Below are 18,408 nucleotides of genomic sequence, written 5' to 3'. Positions count from 1 at the left end.
TGGCGTCTTGTCTTCCCACCTGGACCCCCCGGCTGTCACCTCACCCCTCCTGAGGCGCCTGAGGAGGGACCCCTCGCACCCCCATGTTTGCCACAAATATGAGACCTGGTCCCCCAATTGCTTCCGAGTTGGGGATCCTCATCACCCCCCTCTCCGCTCCCCATACAGTAAGCCCTCCTGCAGACGCTGTCCCTGAGCGGCTCTCATCCGGCTCCTCTCCCTTCCTCACCGGGCCACCCCATCTCTCCCTGGGCTGCCTCTGCGGGTCTCCCCGCTTCTGCTGCCATCAGGGGTCAGAAATAATCCCCGCCTTCAGTGCTTAAACCCTGTTGGAAGAACAAAGCCAACTTCCAGGCCTGGCCTCGCCCTGCGGCCGCCTCCCATGTTCTGTGTCTCTCTCTCTGTTTCTGTCTCTGTCTCTGTCTCTCTCACCACTCACTACTGCTCCCTGTGCTCAGGCTTTGCGCTCTGCCTGGCCAGCCGGCCCACCTTCACCCCACTCCTTCTCCCTCATCTGTCTGGCAAACTCTTCTTCCTTCCCCAGGGCCCTGCTTTGTTTGAGCTCTGGGGCCCTGGGACCCTTTTGGGGGAGACTCTTCCCCTGCCTGAGCCTTTGGTCACCCCAGATGTGCCACTCAAGACTGCGGTGGGCTTGAGGCGACCAGTCTAATCTTAGGGACCTGCACACAGTCGGCAACCGTAAATGCACCGCCAGCTTCCTCCAGGAGCTTGTTCTCCCTGTGTGAGTGGGGATGTGTTTGGAGGTTTGGGGTTCAGTGCCTCAGTTTCCCTACTTCCCCCTCCTCCCCACTGCTCCGTGTTCCCCCTCCTCATGTCTTCCCACAGGTCCAGGTGCGTGTGTGTGTGTGTGTGTGCGCGCGTGTGCACGCCTGATCACCTCCTCCTGCTTCTGCCCGGAGGCTTCGTCTCCATTCCCTTTTTCTTTCAAGGCACACGTTCTTTCCTGAGCGGAAGTAATGCATCCCTCTTCATGATACAACGCTTAGAAACTACAGAGAAGCACTGGGAGAACAATAGAAGTCCCATTTCCCAGGAGGAGGGGACACTGGGAGCATACCGGGGAGCGGATCCTAAACCGGGTTGTGTGTGCGTGTCCCTCTCACACTCTCTACTTCCCCTCCTCTCTGTCTCGCACGCTGTTCCCGCCTGAGGCTCTCACTCCCTGGTGTGCATCTGAGCTCCCACCCTGTGCCTCTCGGAGCCTGTCCCTCTGTCCCTGGGGGTATCACTTCTGCCCGGCCCTGGGGATTCCCATCCACAGTCACTTTCATTCATTCATAAAACCCCCTCTGCCGACTAGGAAGTGTGTGCCTGTGGGGTAGCATGCCCCTCCCGTTGCCCATGTCTCACTGAACTTTGCCCACGCTCTATGAGCTCCGGGGGGGTGCATGCCGCGGGGGGGGGGGTGTCCGTGCGTCTGTCTCCCTGGATGCCCATCTGCCTGTCTGCTTGCCACCTCCCTCTCCTGCAACCTTTTTGAATTGCCATCTTTCTTCTGCCCCATCCCGTGTGTGTGTGTGTGTGTGTGTGTGTGTGCATCCCTCCAGCCACTCTTGCCCCGCTGGCTTCCTTTCTGGTTTCCTCACAGTTTGCTCTCCTTCTACCTCTGTCGGCCACTCTCATTCATAAGTTCTCTTGCTCATTCAAAACATAGAGCATCATTAAAAAAATTGTCTGCCAGGAACACAGATTGCGTGATTACCTTTGCAGTAAGCTCTAACGACAACCAGCGTAAGAACCGTGAGGGTGTTGGACTCCCATTGTCGTAGCATCCACGCTGAGTCACGCCCTGTGCTAGGTCTGCGTGAGTGTGTCTGTTCACCCGTCTCCCGTCCTCCCTGCCTGCCTCGTCTTTCTTCTCGTCTCTCCCCTTTTCCTTCCTTGGAGATTTCTGGACTCTCACTCTGGCTGTTCACGCTGGGAGCAGAAAGAATGGTGTGTGTGTGCGCGCGCGCGCGTGTGTGTGTGTGTGTGTGTGTGTGTACTTTGTTCCCCTCCGTGGACGTTTTCTCTCTTTTGGAAATGACATTTATTGCTTTCCTTTGGTGTCAGAAGTAGTACGTGTTCACTGCAGAAAAGGTGGAAAATCCCAAAAAGAATGTGCAGAAGAGTATAAAATAAAAATCCCCTATAATTCCACTTCCCAGAGAGAAAGAAGCCACGGCTGATTTGGGGAGGTCTTTTTACAGTCTCTTCCTGGTGCCTCTGAACCTTTTCTTTCCCCTTTCTCTTCACTCTATTTCGTCCTCTTCTCACTCATTCGTTCCTTCAGAAGCCTTTGGGGGGTCCCCACTTGGGACACCCCCACGTGTCTCGGTCAGCCCAGCTGAACAATTGGAATGTCTTTGTCTGGGAAGGTCTGTCTGTCCCGACAGTCTCACTGAACTTTGCCCCCACTCTGTGAGCTCCGGGGGGTGCATGTCGGGGATGCGTCTCTCACCCTGGATGCCCATCTGCCTGTCTGCTTGCCTTCTCCCGTCTCCCTCTTTTCCTCTGGGGCTTCATCAGGTGTGTGTGTGTGTGTGTGTGTGTGTGGTGGGAGAGAGGAAGCTAGACAGAGAGAGTGAGCAGAAAGAAATGAGGTGGGGGAGAGACAGAGAGACCCGAGGTCCTCTCTTTTCCCTTCCTTGTGTCTCTCCTGCCTTCCTTTCCTGCCTCTTTGGTCTCAGGTTCCTTGAGAATGAACATGAGCTAGAGCTTGGGGGGTCGGGGGAGGAGAGTGCAGGTGGAGGACACAGGTGCCGGAAACTGGGCAACATTTCTGGAAGCTGTCCTTGTGCCTTGTTTCATCCTTGTGAGGGCTGGGAAGTGCGATGTGGTTTGTGGGAGCAAGAGGCGGGCAGTCTGGAACCTCCCAGCCTCTCCCCAGGGCCCGGGTTGCTTCCCACTGAGAAGAGAACTATCTCCCTCCAGGTCCCTTGTCCCCCTGTTGGTCTCTCTCCGCCCGCCCCTAGGGCCCTCACCTCCATTCCGCTCTGGCTCTGCCTCTCAGGCCACACGGCAGACGAGCTCTGGACGTGGGTGCCGACGCCTGGGTCACGTCTCACTGTGGTCCTCAGATTGGTGACGTTCAGCGGAGCCCGCGTGTCCTCGCCAGCAAAATAGGGATAATGAGAGTCGTGAGGCTCAGAGGTGATGGATCGTGTAAAGGACGCTGGTTAGTTCTGGCTGCCACCAAGCTGCCCCTCCCCTCTTCTCTCTGCCCGAGTCCCAGCCGCTTCCCTCTGTGGGTCCGTTTCACATGCCCCTGCCTCCCCCTGCCCCCGCCATACACGACTTGTCTCCCAGCAACAAACTCTGTGCTGGGCCCGGGTGTGTGCACACGGGTATGCACAGCCGCTGAAGTTTCCTTGGGTAGCTGTCCCAGCTCCTTCTCTTGTCCCTGCTTCAGGGCCCCCACCGCTCCCTTTCCGTGCACCCATCTGGGGTCTCTGCAGGCCCGCACCAGTCACCTGCTGTCGGCACCCAGGCGAGGCCCCTGCTTGACTCTTGCCTTCCAACACCCGCTCTCGAGCCATCCGGGCTTCCTGCCAATTCTGTCCCCAGAACCTCTCCCTGAGGTGGTCAGAACCCCACCCCCGACCCCCGGCCCTGGGCCAGCCTGGAGTTTCCTAGGTCCCCTCCACTAGACTGTGGTGACTTTGAGGCCCCCAGGGGATGGGGCAGGCTGGGTGCGGGGGGACAGAGAGGGGGCTCACAGCCTCGGAGCCTCCTCCTCCCCAGGGAGGGGGCATCCAGGGGGGACTTAGAGTGTGGATTCCAGAGCCTGGCAGATGGGCAGTCACTGCTTCCTGGTGGGACCTTGCCCCTGTTGCCTCAGTTCCCTGAAGTCCAAGACAGAGGCAGGAGGAAGACTGAAGAATGATGGGCGCCTGGGTGGCTCAGTCGGTTGAGCGGCCGACTTCGGCTCAGGTCATGATCTCGTAGTTCAGAGTTCAAGCCCCGCGTCGGGCTCTGTGCTGACCGCTCGGAGCCTGGAGCCTGTTTCGGATTCTGCGTCTCCCTCTCTCTCTGCCCCTTTCCCGCTCATGCTATCTTTCTGTCTCTCTCTCTCAAAAATAAATAAGTGTGAAAAAAATTTAAAAACACAAAAAGAACGAAAGCATGTGGCCAGCGCTCAGTGGGCATTTGCTGCAGTCCCACTGTGGTTGTTCTCGTCGCTGTCCCTCTCCTCAGGGACTGGGGCTCCAGATCCGTGATGTAGTGGGTGCTCCCTGCCTGGCATTTGAATGAGTGACTCAGAGCAACTTGGGGAGGAGGCCTGACCCAGGCAGGCAGACAGACAGACGGATGGGCAGAGGCGCATGTGTACGCGTGAGCGGGCACACGCCAGACACGTGGCGGGACTCACCCTCCGGTTGGAGGGACGTTGAATTCAACCCCAGAGAAGGTTGTGAGGAAGAGAAAACCAAAGCTGGGGAGTGGGTGGGAGAAAGACCCCGGCGTGTAGCCCAGGAGCCCGAGGCTGACCGGGGCTGGAAGGGGATCTGCCGTGCAGAGGGCATTAGGTCTGTGCAAACTGGACCCACAGTGAAAGAGAGACATACACGCAGAGACAGAGGCGGAGGGAAGGAGGGACAAAGAGACAGGGAGACAGAGGAAGAGAAGGAGAGGGCCAAAGGGTATCAGTGACCCAGGGAGAAACAGAGAGACGCACGGAGAGATGTAGAGATCTAGAGACAGAGGGAGAGACGGAAGGATACACAAAGAAACGAGAGAGAGAGAGAGAGAGAGAGAGAGAGTCAGGGAGTAGTGTTGGTGACAGAGACAGAAGGAGATAGGGAGATGGAGAGAGAGAGAGAGAGAGAGAGAGAGAGCAAGACACACACACAGAAGACAGAAACAGAGAGGAGTGTGTCTGTGTTTGTGGTGAGTGTGTGGGTGGAAGGGGGGATGGGGGAGTCAGAACTGCACCAGACCCCAAATAAAGACAGATACTCTGTCAGTCAGTCAAACGTGAGCTGGGGTCTATCCTGTGCCAGAGTAGGGGACCCAGAGATGGCCCAGCCCACCCTGGTCCCAGAGGGGATGGCAGTCAGGAGGAATTCTGGGTTTTGCCTGGTGGGCCACAGGGAGCTAGTGAAGGTTGTGGAGCAAGGGCGTGAAACTGTCACAGTGGTGGAGTTGGGCAACATGCCCTCTGGCAGCAGTGAAGAGGGAGGATGGTGAGGGGCTGTGAGGGGCCAGGCAACAGCTGGGGAGGGAGGAAGGAGGTGGGTCCACCCAGGTTGGGCTCTTCTGAGGTGTCCAATAGATATTCATGGAATGAGTGGGCGAGAGAAACCATGGAGGCCTGTGGGTGGTGGGAATGGGGGAGGAAAGCCTGGGGACACTGGTGGCCTTCAGCAGCACAGGTGCCCACCTTATCGGCGTTGGCTATGGCTGTCCCCTGGCCTTCTCCCGTCCTCAGCCCGTTTACCTGGCTCTCTCCTCCTGCTCCGTCATGGTGCCCCTCCTGTCAGCCCCACGTGGGCATCCTGTCCGGGGCTCTCATGAGCCTTAGGCACCTCCCCGTCGCTGCCTTATTCTTTCACACCAGTCTATAGCTGAAGAACTCGGCCTTGAACTGCATGGTCCATTTATATGCAGATTTTTTCAGATAAGTATACTGCAGTACTGTGAATGTGTTTTCTCTTCCTTATGGTTGGTTTTCTTAACAACTTTTCTCCGCTCTAGCTTGCTTCATTGCAAGAATTCAGTATAGAATACACAGAACTCCAAACTATGTGTTAATGGATGGTTAATTGATGGTTATTGGTAAGGATTCAAGTCAACAGTAGGCTATTAGTAGCTAAATTTGGGCGGGGAGTCAAAAGTTATACGTGATTTTCAGTTGCGTGTGGGTCAGTGCCCTTGATCCCTGAGTGGTTCACGGCTCAGCTGTGTTTCTTCCGTGCCTGCCTCCCCCACCAGACCGGGGGTGACACCGGGGTCCGGCCTGATACGCAGTCTGGAGCTCTGACATCGTCCGTCCGGCACAGGCCAGACCCTTGGGGGGGGATGCTGGAGACTAGCTGGAATAATGAATAAACCTTCTTTCTCCCCCTGGCTAATGCATCCTCCCCCTTGTGTGCATCCTTCAAGGCCCAGCTCAGAGGACCCTCCTTCGCTAAAGCCTTTCCGGACCCCCTGTTAGGAAGCGGCCCCCTCCCTGCGTTCTCTCACACGTGCGGCTGTCAGAACAAATCTCAAGTCGCATCCTCGTTCTCTTTTTGTATGTCCGCCTCCCCAGAGGCTGCAGGTCCTCAAGGGCAGAGCAAGGCAGCCTATGACAACGACAACAGCTAATTTTATGTAGTACTTAACTACCAGGCCAGAAACCACCCTAAGTGCCTTCCACGTGGCTTTTCATTGAATCGTCACAACACGGTATGTTATTACCCCCATTTTGCAGATGGAGAAACCAAGGCTCAGAGAGGTTAAGGGACTTGTTCCAGGTGACACAGCAAGTAAGTAGTGGAGGTGGGATTTGTCCGGACCGCCTGGTGCCAGAGACACCACCTAAGTGACTTAAGATGATAGGCCTTACGCGTTTTTCTCTCAGAGCGTAAAGGGTCCCGCAGTCTTTCTCCTTCCTGCAGCTCCTGTTCTGCTCTGAGCACCTTGTGCCCTCACTCCGTACCTTCTCCTGGGCAGTACATCCCCGGCCCGCTGTGCGGGGGCCCTGAGTTTCTCCCCGCGGTCCGCGAGGATGGAGACACATGCCAGCACCCCCCTCCCCCCGCTTTGATTCCGTGGCCCCCAAACATGTTTTTCTCCTGTTCTCATTAGCACCCACCGGCTGCAGCCAGGAGCCCTGAGTCGACTCTGACTCCTTCAGCTCCTGCCGCCCACGGCCATCTGTCTCTGCTTCCTGCTGACTCTCCCTCTGGGGCCTTTCCTGGCCCCCCACCTCTGCGCCCACCCCTCCACTTCTTGCTCCGACACCCGTCACCTTCCCAAGTCCCCCCGGTCTGTAAGCAAAGCCTCCCACGTCGCGTTCCTCACGGGGTGTCTCGAGGATCAGACGAAGTTTGAAAAGCTGTTACGGCAGGGCCAGGCTCACGATCCATAGCTGTTATTAAAGATTTTCCGAATGAATGAATGAGCGAATGACCCAGTGGGCGCACCGTTCCTCTCTTCCTGGCCCTCCTCTCAGTCCCCGCTACCTCCTCCACCACTTGGGCCGCAAGGCAATACTTGTTAACGTTTTGGAAGGATGGCTACACTTTGAAAAACTTTGGATCCCTTCAGCCAGCGTGCAGATCCCTCCCATTCCAGAAAAGGGCTCCTCCCTTGAACCTATCTTGCCCCCAGCTACAGTTCCGGCTCCGTCCTCTCTTCTCAGTACAGCTTAGGGAAGGAATTGCCCCCATCGGCCCTCCACCTGCCGCCGTCAGCACCCCCACCCAAGGGCATCAGTGCGGCCTCCAAACCGTGGATTCAAGGCACACGTACGTTTTACTGGAACTCTCAGGCAGCATTTCAACACCGTTCTCTGCTCTTAGGACACTCAGCTCCATGTCTCCTGTGCTGCTGTGACTGGCCACCAGAGAAAAGCTGGAGAACCCCTTGTCAGTGATGAAATGTTGGCGAGCCCATGGCTGTCATCGGATATCTCTCTGTCTCTGTCTCTCCTCACTTCCTTGGGACTCTAGATTCATCCTGTCCTGTGATTTGAACACCCAGCAAGCTTTATGTGGATGACTCCCAGCCAGGGCCTGGACACCAGACTCTCGCGCCCAGCTGCCCTCTGGACATCTCCATGTGGAAGCGCATGGGCAACTCAACTTGGACATGCTCTCAGGGAGCCCTGGACTTGCATCCACTGAGCTTGGCCCCTGCCCTGCCTCCCTCACTATGGTGACCGGGACAACCACCACCCAAACCCAAAACAGGGGCCCCACTCTCGACATGCCACTGCCCCTCATCCCCAGGACTGTGTCCCCAGGCCTCCCCATTTCTCCCTCTACCTGTTTCCCTGCCCTCTGTTTCAGTGACCCCTCAAATATTGACGACTCTCTCCTGCCTAACCATGACCTTGAGCCCTAGATCTGTATGGTCAGCCATCTCCTAGATGCTTCCACCTGGGTGTCCCTCGGCACCTGCCATTCCACGTGTCCCAAAGTGGACTCAGCATCTTCCCCTACACATGCTCCTCCTGCTGGGGTCCCTGGGTTGGTAAATAAGACTACTATGTGATCCTCTCGCACCACTCTTGACTCTGCTTTGCACACTCTGCCAGTGCTTTTCATTGGCTGGTGATTTGCCAACCTCCCACTGTGCCCCCTCAATCACTGAGGACTGTACTTCCTGGGTCTGCCCTCTCTCCATTCCTAGTCCTGGGGCCATCCTTGATGACTTCACACCCACTGGATGGAGTAGCCAACACCATGGTCTTGACCTCCCAAGTGCTGACCATCTTGTCCTCCACCAGACCTCAACCATGACCACATCCTTGACCTTGTCACACGATAACAGCTCCAATCTGAAGCCCAGTTTCAAGCCATCCCACTCCCTGGCCATCATCCGCTGTCACCCCATCTCATTGTTCATTTCCTGGCTTTGATCTCAACAAGACCTTGGAAGTCAGCCTCCAACCATTCTTTCTTTAACGCCTGCCCCACTAATTAGCCTTTCATCCCCACCTTGTTACTGACATTGCTCTTGGCAAGATCACCAGTGCCTCCTGTCCTGTTGGATCCGGTGGTCAGTTCTCAGTCCCCACCTTCCTGGTCCTATCAGTGACGCGGCATGTGGTCGAGCACTCCCTCAGTTTCGGAGCATTCACTCTTCTTGGCTTTCATGATATGACGCTCTTCTGATTTTCCTTCTTGGCTCTTTGGCTGGATCCTCCCATTTCCCCCAAACTGCAAATGGCTCCCTTCTCTTCTTCGTCTGCACACTCTCCTCAGGGGATCTCATCTGGTTGGACACAGTCTCCATTTGCTGATGGCTCAAAATCTCTAGCTACCCCCTGACCTCCAGACTGTACTGCCCATTCAACATTTCTACTCGATGCCCTAGAGGCCTCACGAACTTGCTGTGTTCTAAGCTGAAATCAACCATTCTCTCTCCCCCCACAAACCTGCTCCCTCCCCGTATCAGCCAACTCCCTGAAAGTCATCCTGGAGTCCCTTGTTGCCTTCATCACTCATACCTATCCATACTCAATACACTAGTACGTCCTGGTAACTAAACTTCCCAAAGATTCCAGATCCATTCTATTTTCTTCACCCCAGCTTGCTCCATCCAAACTCAAGCTCCCATCGCTTCTCTGGGACAAGAGCCCAGCCTTCTCCCTGGGCTCCCTGCTTCTGTGTCAAATTCATTCTCCATCCACAACCGGAAGGATCAGATGACCACCACCTGCTCGAAACCCTCCAGTGGTTTCGCATTGTATTGAGCATAAAACCTAAGTTTTGTGCCACCCCCTGCAAAGTCTGACACGGTGTGGCCCTGACCACATCTCCAGCTACGCCTCCTGCCGCCTCTCCCTCTTATTCACTCACTTCCAGCCCCACAGCCTCCCTGCTAGCCCTCCAATATGCCAAACTCATTCCTGTCGCAGGGCCTTAGCTTTGCAGCTCTTTTATCATGGAAGCCTCTCCTCCCAGAAATTCACAAGGCTGTCTCCTTCCTCCCTGACCCTCTGCTCAGATCCACTTCTTCAGGGAGGCTTTTCCTGATCATCTTTTCTGAAGTACCCCCACCTGCACCAGGGCTCCATCTGGCCACCCTGCCTTACGCTTCTTCTAATTCTTATCAATATCAGAAATGATCTCAACTTACAAGGCCTTTTTTCTGCCTTCTGTACTGGAAGGTCCATTCTGGGAGAGCAGGCACAGAGTCTGTTCTGCTCTCTGCTGTAATTTGCTCACTCAACAGTGTCTGGCTCATCGTAGTTGCTCTGTAAATACTTGTGGGTTATACGTATGAATCTGATTGGCGATCAAGTCCCGTCAAGTCTGTTGATTTGACAGCTCTCACCTCTGCACCCTCCACCCCGGCCCTCTGCCTCCCCACCTTGCTCGACTGTGCCTTCTTCATTCTCTCCCAGCCTCTGAGTTCTCCCTCCGAACCCTCACAGATGTGGTCGTCCGCTTGTGTGTGGATCATCCTGTGTGTGTGTGTGTGTGTGTGTGTGTGTGTGTGAATGTGAATTCATACCCACACCTGTGTGTGCGCGCATCTGTGTCTGTCTCACCACTGGTCGTGTTTCTATTTCTCTCGCTTAATGGGTTTTATCAAATTTCTGATCTGCTTCATCCGTTCATTCCTTTGTTAATCTATTACTTTATGGAGTTATTCTGTCTTTAAATACCTTGTGATAGATGCAATGTTAGGTACTGTAGGTGTGTGCTGTGTCCGTGTGGATATATGTGAATCACTCATATCCTGGACTCTTTATCAGGTTTTGTTCTCATCTCTAGAATACTCCATTCATCCATCCATCCACCCACCCACCCACCCACCTATCCGTCCTCCATCCATTCAGCCATACACCCATCCGCCCATCTACCCATCGTCTGACAAATGCCAGATTCTGTACCAGTGAGTAAGAATGCGAGTGCTTGTGCACAGTGTGCCTGTTTCTGTGTCCCTGCTGTCTGTCTGAAGGTCCCATTCTCCCTTCCCCCCTGCCTTTGGGCAAAGCCACATTTCTTTTATTTCTACAGAGGATCCTTGGTGAATTTTTGCACTGAGTCTGTGAGCATTTGTGCTATGCATGTGTGTGCATGTACTCAAGCTGGCTGACCTTCCCTCTCAGCTCTCTCTCTCTCTCTCTCTGGGGCTTGTGGAGTTATGTTCTTTCTTTGTGACACTCTCACTTCGTGTGTGTGTGTGTGTGTGTGTGTGTGTGTGTGTGTTTGAACATCTGTCAGTCTCTCACGTCTTTCCCTCTGGGGCTTAAGCTGAGGTGGTTCTCAGTCTCTGGGTCACTGTCATTCACACTTTGTCCATTTATTTGTTGATTCATCCACAAGAGGTTTATTAAACACCTGCTTCATGCCAAGACCCGGGCCAGTCCACAGTGTATGTGTGTGCTGTGTCAGTGCACGGCTGTCTGCTGTCCACCACCTGTCTCCTCTCCTCTCCCTCCACCTGCCTTCACACCCTGGGGCCCCCAGTGTGTGCCCCGGACCCCACTCTCCTTCTGCACATGCTCATCCTGCCCTCGGTGCTGACAGCCCTGCAGGCCACACAACGTTTTTGTTCATAAGTTGAAAACTCAAAGCCAATCCCCAGCTGGCCTTGGTACTTCAAACTCAGCATATGACACGCTCGTCACATCATTTCCGCACCTCTAATGGGTTTCTCTCCCTGTTCTCATTAGCGCTGTCATTGCCTGCCTGGGTCCACAGCCAGGAGCCCCGAGTCATCTGAGTCCTCACTCTCCTGCCGCCCACAGCCCATCTGTCCTCTTTCCTGTAGAACCTTTCTCCAAAAGCTTCTCAGCACCCCCCACCCCCACTGTCTTATCAGCCGCTGTCTCAGCCTGGGCCCAGGGAACTGAAGCATCTATCCACCCACCCATCTATCCATCTATCCATCCATCCTTCCATCCATCCATCCACCCACTTATCCACTTTTCCATCCATCCATCCATCCATCCATCCATCCATCCATCCACCTAACAAACTTGCCCCGAGCAAACTTGCCTCAGCATCTCTGCTGAGGACAAAGTTCCCAAAACCATGTCCTACAGGAGCTCAGAATTTAGGGAGAAGACAGACCAATGATCAGCGCATTACAAGATGTGTGATAGGGGCTGTCCCAAGACTTGATGTCACTGTGGTCACTACACTGCCTGTGTTTGGGGGGAGGGGTGACATCTGTCTTATTTGCTTTGGCCACCTTTTCAGACCTTCCTCCTTCCAAATCTCTAGAATTGGTGCCCCCCAGGCTGTAGTCTGCTGTCCTTCCATGAGCTCTCCTACACCATGTTGTCCATGCTCAGGGCTCCAGAGACCACCCTCCATGCAGAAGTTTCCTCATGTAAATCTTCCTCAGCCCCATTCAGATGCCCCAGCAACATCACAGACTTATCAAGACAGGATCAAACTCTTCATCATCCGCACCCTCATCCATTGTGCTTACTCCCCATCTCCAAGACCAAAAATCCAGACATCACCTTCTTTTTTCCTTTGCCTTCCATCTCCAATTTAACTCTATTTTTTTTTCTGATTCCTCCTCCAACATCTCTCTCCAGTCTTCCCCCTTGTTCCTCCCCATCTTCATGGTCAACTTGGTTGCCCTGACCATGGCTATTCTCTCCCTTCTTTCCAGACTCCTCTCATCTGGGGAACATGATCACTTCTCTTTACCTGGGGAGAAACAGTCCATCTTTCCCTGTCTCACTTTTGTCCACTGTCTTCTTCTATCTTCAGAAGAAAAATCTTGGCTTTACCTTTGATGCCTCCACTGCCTCTGTACCCACCATGATGCTTGAGCAAAGCCCTCTACCAACCTTCTGTTTGCCAGATACACCGTCTCTTTTCCCTTACTTATCACGATGGAGAGAACTCCATGGATGTCCCTTAGGCTCCTCCTTACTGTCAGCAAGGCTACAATAGCCTCTTTCCCTTCCCCTTCCAAACCCATCTTTCAAGAATAAGGCACTGTGTCCTTTTTGATGAAACTCCAGATGACCCCTCTTCCTATATCCTATCACATCCCCATCGTATCACAGGAGCTCTTCCCCAGTAATAATCAGGTACCAGACTGAACTCTGCACTGATCTCTTGTTTGGAGGTCAGCATGGGATGGGAGAGGGCAGCTAGGGAATATTTGGGGCTGGGTGGGAAGGAGGGTCGGACAGACGGATGCACAGACAGATGGAAGTTGGGTTTCCTCTTCCTCCTTGTTCTTTACCAGTGCTCATTTTCTGCCACCCCATTCTCTTTTTTAAATAAAAATTACTTTTCAGTCTCACCAGTGATATACAAGTGCATTGTCCTCTTGGAAGATTAAAACATTACCTATGAAACTAAAGTCTCTTCCACTGTCCCCCTCATCCTACATCCTGGTCCCCAATCCCTTTCCCAAGTGGAAACTAGAGTTATCAAATGAGTGGGGAAAAATCAATCACACACTCATGTGCATGTGAACACATGCACACGTATGCACACACACACACACACACACTCCTAAAAACCAGCTGAAATCATACTCAGTGGTGAAAGAGTGTTTTCCCCCAAGATTGAGAACAAGGCAAGGTTATTGCTTTCACCATTCCTATTCATCTTCGCATTGGAAGTCCTCGCCAGTGCAATACGGCAGGAAAAAGAAGTAAAAGAACATACAGACTGGAAAGGAAGAAAAAAACTGTCTCTATTGGTGGGTGATATTTTTGTTTACAGAGGGATTTCTAAGAAGAATCTCCCAAAAAGAATCTCCAAAAAAGCTCCTAAAACTATTAGGTGAGTTTACAAGGTCATGAGATACAAAATCAATACACAAAAGTCAATGAGTAATTGGATATGGAAGCAAAGATATTCCTCTAGAAAATGCCGAGTATGGTTTGGTGAAGAGTATTCAGAACACTGTTGTCCTTGTTTTTAAAAGAAATTGCCTCATACTGTGAGTATTATTCTCCAGTGAGCTTTTACACTCAATGGCTCTCCGAGGGCCCTGTTTTCCCTCTTAGAACATATCTTGCAGTCAGTTCTTCCCCTCTCCCGTGCAGGATTTCAGAGAAGGGGCGCACCGGAGTTTACTTAGCCCTTCCTTCAAGGATGGACATTCTGCTCGCTTCTGCTTTTTCACCATTACAGCGAAGGCTGTTCTGAACACATGCACATCTCCTTCTGGCTCCCTCTTCTCTAGGATCTAGGGGCCCTCCAGCCTGTATGTTCATCAGCGTCGTGGGGCCTCGGAGAGCTCTCTCTCTCCTTCCCTGCCTCGCTCCCTCCTTTCCCGCCTCATCTTCCCCACGTCTGTCTGGACTTGGCTGTAGCTCTTGAGCCTGTGTGTGCCTGTGTGTGCTGCGTCTTCCCCACTCTGAATGGGGATCGGTAAGGGTCCCGTCAGGAAATCGTAGCCCGAGAAAGGCCCCCGAGAGAGGAAAGCTCCTCAAACTATCCTAATTTGACTGTGACATTGATTTCCTGACTGATGTGGCCCTAGCTCCTGAGTGTGTGTGCGTGTGTGTGTGTGTGTGTGTGTGTGTGAGGGTCCCACATCCTCCCCGCCATCCGCACATTCTCCCGGCCACCATGCACCCGCCCACAAGGACACACCTAGCCTGTTCCAGCAGCAGCAGGGCGTAGGCTCAGCACGTGTGTGTTAGAGTGTGTGCCCGTGCACGTGCCTGTGTCACCGGCTGTTTGCCTGTCAGTCCCCGAAGGTCCCCTCCCTTCTTTGTTATGTTCTAACTTTTCAGCGGACACATCATCCTGGCTCCTGTTGCCTTCGTTTTCATCTTTCTCTCTCAGCCATGCTCTTTCCCACTCTCCTGAGAAGCATCACTCAATTCTGCTCTGAGTTTGTATGTCATTCCTGTAGTGTGTGTGTGTGTGTGTGTGTGTGTGCGTGCGCGCGTGCTGCTCACCCCCTCAGCTTTGTCTCTTTTTCTCAAGCTTGTAAAGCTTCGTGCTGTCTCCACGCCTTACCGTGTATGTGTGTGCACACATGTGTCCACATGCTTGGGTCGTGCGTCTCTGAGGCAGGGTCGCCATTGGGGTCCATCCTCTTTGTATTCTCAGTGACTTTTCATCCATCTACCTGTCCGTTTACCCAAAACATACTTGTTGAGCTGCATACTAGGGTCTGTCTGTCTGTCCTGGCTCTCTTTCTTCTCGGACTCCTCAGGCTTCACACATCCTTGCATTTTGGTGCCCCCAGGTCCCCGTTCTGGATCCTTCTCCTATCCCACCTGCTCCCTGGATGAGATCAGAGTCCTTTGCCAGACACCCCAGTGTCCCCCTGCCACCCAGACACTGCTCGTTCTCTCCCGTCCTGCCATGGATGTTGGACCCTCAAACCCAGCACATCCTCTTCCCAGGCCCACACGTGTTTCTTCCCGGCTCTCATTAGTGCCGCCACCTGGGGCTTCACAGCCAGGAGTCTCAGTCTTCTCTGACACTGTCCACCCCCTCACCTGCCCTATCTGTCCTGTCGACTCTCCCTCTGAAGGGCTTCTCCCACAGTTCCGTCATCAGCTTTGTGATGCCTGGACCATTCATCCCCCCATCTGTCCATCCCCCCATCCATCCACCTACTTATTCCATCCATCCATCCACCCAACAAGCTTGCCCCAAGTGTCCCCTGGGTCTCTACTGAGAACAAAAGCCCCTAAACTCCAGCCCGTGTCCTGCGGGATCTGAGTCCAGGGGGGAGGACAGACCAGTTATCGCCGCACTACAGGATGGGTGATAGGGACACTCCAAGACCTTATGTCACTCTGAGCATCACGGTGTGCGTGTGTGTGTCCATCCTTCCTGGTCACTTCTCCAGACCCTTTCCCCTCCTGGTTTCCAGTATTGATGCTCCCACAGCTGCACCCCCCCCTTCTGCTTCTCTCCCTCCTACGTTTCTGGATCTGTCCTCCTTTCCCGGGGGTTCAAAAGTCCCTTCCACAAGATGCTGTCTCACCTCAGTCCGCCAAACCCGGGTTCTTCCACTCAAGCCCCAGACCCCCGTGTCTGCTGCTCCCTCCTTGGCTCCACTTGGTGGTCCCCCCCCACCACGGACTCCCCAAGCGAGGGCCAAACTCTTCATCCTCTGACCAGAGCCATCCCTCACTTCAGAGCCAGAAGTCTGGCCGCCCCTCTCACTGCCCCCACCTCTAATCCGCCCCCCATTCTTCGCGATTCTTTCCCCACAGGCTTTCCCTCAGGTCCCCCGCCTCTTCCCCATCCTCAAGGCCAGTGTCATTGCCCTGGCAATGGCTGTCCCCTCTCCTCTTCCTGGGTCCTTGAGACAGGTGGATTCTTTCATCCCCTCCCACCTGAGAAGTGAGGTTCCTCTCTCCCTCCTGTTCTCTCTCCTTCCATCCACAGACAGCTGAAGAGGGAACAGGAGGCACGGGTCCTTTCTCCCCCCTCCCCTCCAATACACCTTCTGTGGTCAACGAATCCCCCCTCCCCAAGTTCCCTGCTACAGCTTGGCAAGATCCCCCACCTTTTGTTGACAAACGTGGCCGACCCCCTTCACTCTTCACTCCCTCTGTGCCCCTGGGGACCCCTCTGCCGTGGACACCGAGGGCTCTTGGTTTCCTCCCACCTTTCAGGCCACTCTCCCCCTGTTACTTTGGGAGGGTTTTCTTTCGCCAGCCTCCGTGGAGTTTCCGAGCTCCAGGGGGTGGGTCCTGGCTCCCATCCCCCTCCCGCCTCCCCCCCAGGCTTCCCTCTGCCTTGCTCAGCTCTGGCCCTGGCTTGGGCCGCTCTGCCTCTGCATGAGGGAGGCTCACTTCGGGGTGGCTTCCAGGGACCCCTCTCCTTCTCCCAACTCCCCAACACATGCAGAGAAAAAGTGCTTCCCAGAGAAGCCCCTGTTGACCCCTCTTTGAAGCCGTATTGGACCCAGTGAGCAGCCCCTGGGAGCACCAAGCACCGAACGTGCCTTCGTCTCCCTTCCCACCAGGCTCCTTGGGGCCTGGATCTGCTTTCTCCTGGGGTCTGTGTTGGAGGGGCGCCGGGCAGGAGGTGTCTGGGGACCCCTTCTCCTCTACCCCCTTGTTTCTCTCCCCCTTTTGCTCCATCTCTCCATTTTGAAAATAATTTGCAATTCCACAAGTGATAGAAAGATTGTTGTATTTGTAAGAAAGATTAAGGCCTTGAGTATACGACTGGTCCCCTTTGACCCCTGTTCCCGTCCCAGCCTCACAGGTCCCAGCAGGGAGCAGATGTCTCCTCAAATGAAGGGGATTTGAGGAGTGTATGTTTACAGAGGTACTGGGGTGTGGGTGGAGGCAACCATGAGGGGTGGTGCGCAAGCCCAGGGATAGTGGCAATGAGCAGTCATTACCACTGGGAGAAGTTTCCAGAACTGCGAGGAGAGGGCTGCCTTGAGGGGAGAGGGACACAGCAGCTTGAGCTCCAGGGGACCTAATGTGCTGACCTCTCCCCTCTCTCCCCCCATCTCCTGCTGGGTCCCGAAAGGCCAGCAGGAAGCCAGGGCTCAGGCCTGCAGCTCAGCCTCTTGGGGGCCCAGAGCAGGGAGGGGGAGGGTGGAGCTGAGTTGGCAGCCCCCTGTGTCACCCTGGGGCCTTCCTCAGGCTTTGTCCTCACCCACTGGGTTGCCCTGTTCATCTCTCTACCGCAAATGCACCTGAGCATCTCACGGGGGCATCTCGCGTCTGGGAGCCAGGGCCCGCTGGGCTGTATCTGTGGGGGGCTGTGTGCACCTCTCCCCCCTGCTCCCCTTGGGCTTCGTGAACTTTCCTTTGACATATCACCCTCCTCTCTCTGCCTCTAGCTTCTCTCCCTCAGCCTTGCCTCTTCCTGCTCTCTGGAGGAGCCTTATTGAATTGTGCTCTGTGCGTCATTCTTGCTGTGTGTGTGTGTGTGTGTGTGTGTGTGCACGCATGCTGCCTTGCCCACGGCTTTCTCTCTTGTTTCTGAGGCTTGTGGAGTTTTTCTTTGTGCCTTGCTGTGTGTGTGTGTGTGTGTGTGTGTGTGTGTGTGAAAACTTGTGTGTTCATGATTAAGGTCGGCTCCCACTTTTTCTGTCCTGCTTTATCTGTCTCTCTGTCTGTCTGTCCATTGTCCTTCCAGCCTTCTATCCCTTCACCCACACGTCCCTCCATGGCGCATGCGGAGGGGTCTGGACCAGGATCTGTCTGTCCGACCTGTTTCCCTTCTTGTTCTTCCTTCACTAGGCTTCCTCCTCCACCCGCTTCACACCTGGGGGGCCTCAGGTCCTCTCCTGTGTCCCTCCCTTACAGTGCGCATGTTGCCTCTGCCGTCCCTGGCCTCCCACTGTGCTCCTGGAGAGCCCTCTCTCCTCCTGGAGAGCCCTCTCTGAGCCATCACTGGCTGGGTCCGTCCCCAGGGGTCTTGAATTCAGAGCATCGCCACATTGTCTTTGGCCCCCAGATGGGGATCTCTTTCTGTTCTCCCTAGTGTCCAATGTCACTCCTTTCCTCGGAGCCCTTCGTCGTCTCTGACTCCCCCTCTTACCACTCGTGACCCATCTGTTCCCGCTTCTTGCCAAGCGACCCTCAGACTGCTCAGGATGCCTAACTCCTTAGCCCTGCCTCAGCAAGGACCCGGAGTCTTGTCCTGGGTGACATCCGCCCACCCACCCATCAGTCCGGTAGACACCCAACAAACGCAGGCGGACCACCTACTCTGTGCTCTGCTAAGGGCAAGGAGCCCAAAGTCCCCAGTTGTGTCCTGAAGAAACTAAGCATGAGAAGATAAGAAGGGTGATGAAGTCTCCCCAGGTCATGGTCTCCGAGCA

Source organism: Lynx rufus, unplaced genomic scaffold, assembly GCF_022079265.1.
Source record: "Lynx rufus isolate CCGP_SWC_20201006 ecotype Redwood Valley unplaced genomic scaffold, mLynRuf1.p SCAF_8, whole genome shotgun sequence".
NCBI lineage: Eukaryota > Metazoa > Chordata > Mammalia > Carnivora > Felidae > Lynx > Lynx rufus.
This window is presented reverse-complemented; position numbering follows the sequence as displayed.